This window comes from Phocoena phocoena, chromosome 4, assembly GCF_963924675.1.
Source record: "Phocoena phocoena chromosome 4, mPhoPho1.1, whole genome shotgun sequence".
Taxonomy (NCBI): domain Eukaryota; kingdom Metazoa; phylum Chordata; class Mammalia; order Artiodactyla; family Phocoenidae; genus Phocoena; species Phocoena phocoena.
In genome coordinates, this window is record NC_089222.1 from 37,283,582 (window position 1) to 37,291,351 (window position 7,770).

Below are 7,770 nucleotides of genomic sequence, written 5' to 3' on the forward strand. Positions count from 1 at the left end.
GTAGAACCATTTTTATTTTATTGAGCTCTTTTGTTGGCCAAGAACAGAGATTTACTTTGTCTACCTCAAATAAAAGAAATCAGGAATTCTCTTACTGCGGTTGGTATGTAGATTATGCAGTGAACAAAGACTGTTGGAAAATGTGACAAGATCATGAAGATAATACAGATTTTATCACTTAGGGGAAGCAATTTACTCTAAAGAAGAGTTCATAATTTCTGATTGCATTTTGGAAGAACACTATAATATCTGTAGTGAGGAATATACACATAGTAGAACTGAGAGTAAGAAGAACCATCAGAAGGCTATTGCACAATCCTAGACTGATAAGCACCTCAAAAAATACTATGATATTCACCATGAGGAGTATAAGTTTTGATAACAAAATTCCAACTCATAATTTTTTTTCTTATTTTTATCAGGACTGGAATAATGAAGAGGGTGTACCATTAGATATTTTTACAGTAATAAATGTTAATTTTTAAAAAGAAAACTATGATCTTCATCCTGCCTTCTCCAGAACTTTGTCCTGCAAATTTCCCCCTTTCTCCTTTGCATCCTTAATGGGTTCATTTCCCTGGCTCACTCACTGAACTCAAGAGAATGCTCAAGTCTCAATTCCTTCAGAAAAAAATGTTCGAAACAAGTCCCTATTTACACTCATACTACCATCTTTTGATTAAAACTGCCTTCTCTTTCAAAGTTGCTTCCCCATCCACATTTCCTACATCATCTACACTCAAAAGTTCATGTCCTTGCTTCCTATAGTATCCAACTGTCCTTGCAATTCACCTTCACAATCACTGGAATCCATTTCCTCTTTAATATTACTATTTTAGTTTGGTCTCTGTCTATTCTGAAGGCCTTTAACTGATCTCCCCTCCAATTTCATTTTATTAGAAATTGGCAAAAAAGAAAAACATCACGAATAAACCAATGCTTATAGCCTGCAAAATCTTAGCTTTTGCATTCTCCGACTATATATATACCTCATGGTCCATGTATATATACATCGATCTCAGTGTGGACAGTATCTGATTAGCAATTTTAAAAAAATTTGAGGACTGAAAAGAAATGAATTTTTAAAAAACACTCTACTTTTGGTGTGGAGAAAAGGGGACCCTCCTACACTGTTGGTAGGAATGCAAATTGGTGCAGCCACTATGGTGAACAGTATGCAGGTTCCTTAAAAAACTAAAAATAGAGCTACCATGCGATCAAGCAATCCCACTCCTGGGCATATATCCAGAGAAAACCACACTTGGAAAAGAAACATGCACCCCAATGTTCACTGCAGCACTATTTACAATAGCCAAGGCATGGAAACAACCTAAATGTCCATCGACAGATGAATGGATAAAGAAGTTGTGGTTCATATATATACAATGGAATACTACTCAGCCATAAAAAAGAATGAAATAATGTCACTTGTAGTAACATGGATGGACCTAGAAATAATCATACTAAGTGAAGGAAGTCAGACAGAGAAAGACAAATATCACATATCACTTATATGTGGAATCTAAAAAAGTTATACAAATGAACTTATTTACAAAACAGAAACAGACTCACAGACTTAGGAAATAAACTTATGGTTACCAAAGGAGAAAGGTGGGTTGGAGGGAGGGATAAATTAGGAGGTTGGGATTAACATATACACACTACTATACACAAAATAGATAATCAACAAGGACCTACTATATAGCACACGGAACTCTACTCAATACTCTGTAATAACCTATATGGGAAAAGAATCTGAAAAATAATAGATATATGTATAACTAAATCACTTTACTGTACACCTGAAACTAACACAACATTGTAAATCAACTATACGCCAACATAAAATAAAAATTTTTAAAAACTCTACTTTTTCTTTTATCAGAAGTTATTAACCTAGCAAACAAAAACGTTCAAAAAACTGTAAAAGTTCAATTTTGAAATGGCTTCACCATTTTTTTTTCTTTTTAACCCAGAGTTAGTTGTTTCTGCTTTTGTAATAATTTTCATTTCCTGACTTACAGGGTCTGGTTTCTTCACATATAACTTCCAATTTTTGCCTCAGCTCATACCTCACTACTGAACTACTATATTTACAATTTCCCCTACCCACAGGAGTGGACTTTTTTATTATCACCTTAAGTTGAATTACTTAGATAATTTGCCCCATTTAGGCTAGGAGAAAATATAAAAGGAAACATCTAATCACTTGAGACTGAACTCTGGCTTCTAAGACACAGGTTTTCATAACCCCAGGCCTCTGACCATAATATAACCAAAAAATGTGAACTAAACAGAATTCAGTTTCAAGAAACATCAGCTAATACATGTCTGTTAAGTTATATTTATCCACATTGTACTGAAAGTACACACAGTTTCTGGAGCAGCGACAGATTTAATTATTACTTTTAATAACCACACTGGTTTCCCATACTCTAATTCTCAATTCTTACCTGTGCAGTGACTAATAAGAGCCAGACTGATAACAGCTTATCAGACTGATAACAGCCTACATATACTAGGTTTAGTACTATCGATGAGGAACCTCAAAATATGAATCTGGGGCCCTATATAGGACAGCTGTTATCAGTCCTATATGGAAGCCCTCCTCTCTTCCAGAGAAGGAAAGATAAACCTTACCTCCTTAATTTAAATAAATTCTCCTTGGAAAGGATCCTGTACTCTTACCCTTTGGAATGTAAATATATGTCTTTAGGGGCAAGACAAGACTTGTGTCTCCAGATTTACAGCCCAGAGATGTCTCCATGGTCTCCAGTCTCATACCCTCTTGAATTGTGCATAACAGAGATGTGAATATCTGTGTTATGCACTGAATTGTGTCTTTCCAAAATTCTTATGTTGAAGCCCTAACTTCCAATATGACTGCATTTAGAGATAGGACCTTTACAGAGGTAAATAAGGTTAAGTGAAGTCATAAGGGTGGGTGCCTTATTCAATAGAACTGGTGTCCTTATAAGAGGAAGAGACACCTCGGATGTGCACGCACAGAGGAAAGGTCATGTGAAGACAGCAAGAAGGTGGCAGTTTCCAAAACAAGGAGAGACCTCAAGAGAAACCAAACCCACTGCCACCTTGATCTTGGACTTCCAGCCTCCATAACTATAAGAAAATCATTTCCGTTGTTTAAGCCTGTAGTCTGTAGTATTTTGTTATGGCAGCCCTAGCAAACTAATATATACTCAGGATGGTTTTTCACTATCTATTCAGTCACAATTTAACTTTGAAGGCTTCTCTTTGAGCCCAGGTTCCAAGTCTGAGTAAAATTTGCTCAGAAAGCTCTAACTCTGCAGAAACAAAATATTTAATCTACAGTCCCAAATTGTCCTTTAAAGAAATTTTCAAAACTGTAACTACTGAAGAAGCCATATCCAAACACAAATGTTTCAAGGGAAATTCTTTATAATCCCAAACTATCCATACATCATTTCCTCTTGAAGGAGAAATGTTGTGCCTCCACCTATTCTCCATTTTGCCCAGGTTACTAATAGTACAACCAATAATTCAATAATTCATAAAAACAGACAAAAGATTTGGTGGAAAGCGTACATCTCTTGAAATTACTGTATTTGTTTTTAATTATATAATGCCAAGCTAGTATAATTTTGATATGAATGATTTGAAGGTAAACTTGGTTATTATGTAATAAAAATGAAAATAAGAATCTTTCATTAATGTTTTACTTTTTTAGAGATTAATTGTTAAGTAATCATTTTGAGCATTTAAATAATCCTTTATATAAAAATCTGGAGAATTTATTTCAAATATACTCTATATATTTAAATACTGCATAAATATCAAGCTTTAACACACATCTTTTAATAAATTAGCCAAATAAACATTTCACATATACTAATGCTAAACTATCAAAGCTAATGCTAGATCTTCCAAAAATGATAACAGAAATGATTTTGGACTGTGCATTTTTAATTCAAAACTGGACACAGGTACAATGATTACATAAAAACCTCAACAATGACAGCTTTCAACATTGAGTATTTTTTTCAGTTTTACACTAATCCTTGCAAAGGCTCTATCTGAGGACAACAATAGATATAGACTCACCAATAAAACTTGACAGTGGTAATCTATCAATTTATCAGATATGCCAAACTAACTTTTTAAATTAATCAAATTTCCCAATTTTATATTTTCCTAATTGTATAGTTGCATGTGATAAAAAAATTTCAATTTCATTAACTATAAGGCTATAAAAAGTAAACTTTTCCCAACATTTAAAGTCATTATGGGGACCTCCCTGGCAGTCCATTGGTTAAGACTCCACACTCCCAATGCAGGGGGTTACGGGTTTGATCCCTGGTCATGGAATTAAGAATTACTGTGTGCCACACAGCACGGCCAAAAAAAAAAAAAGATAAAGTCATTTTGATGAAAATAAGAAGAGTGTTTAATACTCATATTTTATAATATTGACTGATTTAATTGTAACTAAGGTGCTAAATTTTAGATACTTAGGATAACTCCCTAAGAATTATACCAAAACCTTGTTCATTTCAATCACACTATTTACTCATTATTCTGAGCACAAAATTGTTATAAAAAGTTATGTGTATATTGACAAAAAACTATTAAAATGTAGCAACATTTTTCTCTATGCTTCAAGACTTCTTATAAACTATGCAAATTAATATTGCTGATATGCTAAGATGATCTTTTAAACTATACCCCGCAACATTTTTTAAAAAAAGGAAGTGATTAATCATACAATTTTCATCCTGCTATATAAAACTATTTTCTCCAACAAAATGTCTGCCCCCTCAAGGTAAAAAAACAAAACAACAAAGAAACAAACAGACCTCCTTAAAAGCAGTCTTTAAAATCCAACAGTCAAAGTTTCTCTTAGCTTAAGGGAGAGGACATGAGTCCTGTACATTAACTATTCTGCCCTGATACAGGACTTGCTTCTACCAAAACAGAATCCAGGAAGGAATATTAGCTCTCTATGGCCATTTTACCTTGCTAACAATTTAGAGGACTAAAATGAAGACTCTAATAGTTTTGACAGGTAGGAAATGTAAAGGCGCTCCATCCCAAACTAAATAGTGATACATTAAAAAATTGGCACTGTCAGGGCTTCCCTGGTGGCGCAGTGGTTGAGAGTCCACCTGCCGATGCAGGGGACACGGGTTCGTGCCCCGGTCTGGGAAGATCCCACATGCCGCGGAGCGGCTGGGCCCGTGAGCCATGGCCGCTGAGCTTGCACGTCTGGAGCCTGTGCTCTGCTTAAGGGAGAGGCCACAACAGTGAGAGGCCCGCGTACCGCAAAAAAAAAAAAAAAAAAAAAAAAAAAATTGGCACTGTCAAATCAGGCAGAGATTAAACTGAAGTGGAAAAGTACCTATTATAGATACTTTAAATCTTCTAAGAGAGAATCAAATAATTATGCCTTACTACCTACCAAAGACATTGGTTAAAAAAAAAACATAGTTACAAGGCGCCTATATTACCTTCCCTTCTGTAACTAAAATGGCTGTCAAATATATTAATCCTATTTATTATGAAATTATTTTTTAAATTTATTTTCTTTCTTTAATATTAAAGTAAAATACATTTTGGAAATCTGCATGGAATGTTCCCAACAGGTTGGTTCTTTATTTTTAGCAGGGTCTGAATTATATAGTTTTACTCATTATTTCAAATACATGAAAAGACATCATCCCCCAAAATACAAAAACAAATCTGGTCTTGTGTTATATTAAATAATGATTTCAACCATTTAATATAAAACAACATACTTTTTGGGGGTGTATGTTAACAAGGCAAAATACAAGTTGTTTATAAGGAGGAAAAGGATTTAATGACTAAGATATGTCTTTTGTGGAATACCATTCACCCTTATGTCCCTCTTTCACCAGTAATGTCTTATCTGCTCTAATCCCTTCAAGATTCAAGTTCAGTACTACAAACGCAGAGATTTTCTAGTTTTCAGCATAGATTTTTCTTTTAACATTGTTTTCAGAATGCTTTAAACAATTAGTTTTACAACTATTATCTCAAATATATGTTTAAAATTCACAGTACAGCCCATATTCAATAAGGCCATAGCTTTTACATCTTTTTGGATCACAGACCATTTAATATTTTAATAAGAACTCTCTCCAGAAAAATTAAAAATTACATATCCAGAGTTTTGCAAGTAGTACAGGGGTTTCAAGGCTCCACTGACAACTGTTTAGTGTAAAAACCCTTGTCATAAAAGGATGAAATCAAACAATAGGTTTAGATTTCAAAGGTTTAATTTTTGTTTGTTTTTTTGTTTTTTTGGGCCATGCTTTGCAGCTTACAGGATACTAGGTCCCCAACCAGGGATTGAACCCAGGCCCTCCGCAGTGAAAGCGCAGACTCCTAACCACTGGACCACCAGGGAATTCTCTCAAAGGTTTAATATTTTTAAAAATAGAGAATTAGGGACTTCCCTGCCGGTCCAGTGGTTAAGACTTTGAGCTCCCACTGTAGGGGAGCTCCCTACAGCTCCCACTATAGTTCCCACTGTCCCTGGTCGGGGAACTAAGATCCCACATGTTGCGCTGCATGGCCAAAAAAATAAATTAAAAAAAAAATTTTTAATAAAAATAAACAATAGAGAAATCTATTCCAGGTGTTGAACAAATTTTTTATGATTGATCAGGCAAAATTAAAATATTTACAAAGGAGTACCACGCAGCTTGCGGGATCTTCCCCGACCAGGGATTGAACCCAGGCGACCACTGTGAAAGCCCAGAATCCTAACCACTAGGCCACCAGGGAAGTCCAAGGAGGGAGTTTTTAGTTTTAGTCTCAGCTAATCTTAACTAATCTTATAAGAGCTTTTCAAACTCATCTTTTGATTTAAACGGGTTGCAACCAATGTGCAAATGGAAATACTGCTATAAAGAGATGTATATATACATATATATATATATATGTATTTATAAACGTATATATGTATTTATATTCAATATTAGCCAGTAAATATATAATTCATTAACTGGAGGAGTTAATGTTCATACTTGAGGGTAGAGTTTATCAGGATCTGTTAGTAAGGAAAAACACACACAAAAATAGGCAGCGTTTTCTAGCAGATTTACAACAAACAGATCCTCACATTCAGGTAGATCATTTATAAGATGCCATCAGTGATCAGTGTATGCAACACTGATATTAACAAGTCATTTTTTTGGCAAACCTTACAAGCATGTATCCAAATAACCAAATGACTACAATTCAAAGCAAGTGTTCATTTCTAGAGCAAGTGTAATTAATGGAATGGCTTTCACCTTACCGTTAAGGCTTAAAATACATTTTAAAACTTCAAGTCATCAATGATTTATAAACTTAAAGTACGTTTGAAAGTATGTATAATTTGTAATAATATGGGGAAAAGATAAAGGTAATTATGGCAATGTGAGCTTCTTAATCCAAAAGTTAAAAATCAAAATACAGGGCTGCCCTGCTGGCGCAGTGGTTGAGAGTCCGCCTGCCGATACAGGGGAGACGGGTTCGTGCCCCGGTCCGGGAAGATCCCACGTGCTGCGGAGCGGCTGGGCCCATGAGCCTGCGCATCCGGAGCCTGTGCTCTGCAACGGGAGAGGCCGCAGCAATGAGAGGGTCGCGTACCGCAAAAAAATAAATAAATAAATAAATTAATTAATTAAAATACATTTCACATATGAGAGTTAGTAGGTTTTCTTTATTCATGTAAACATTTTGATTATAATACATGACAAAGGACAACACACGTGACAAAGTACT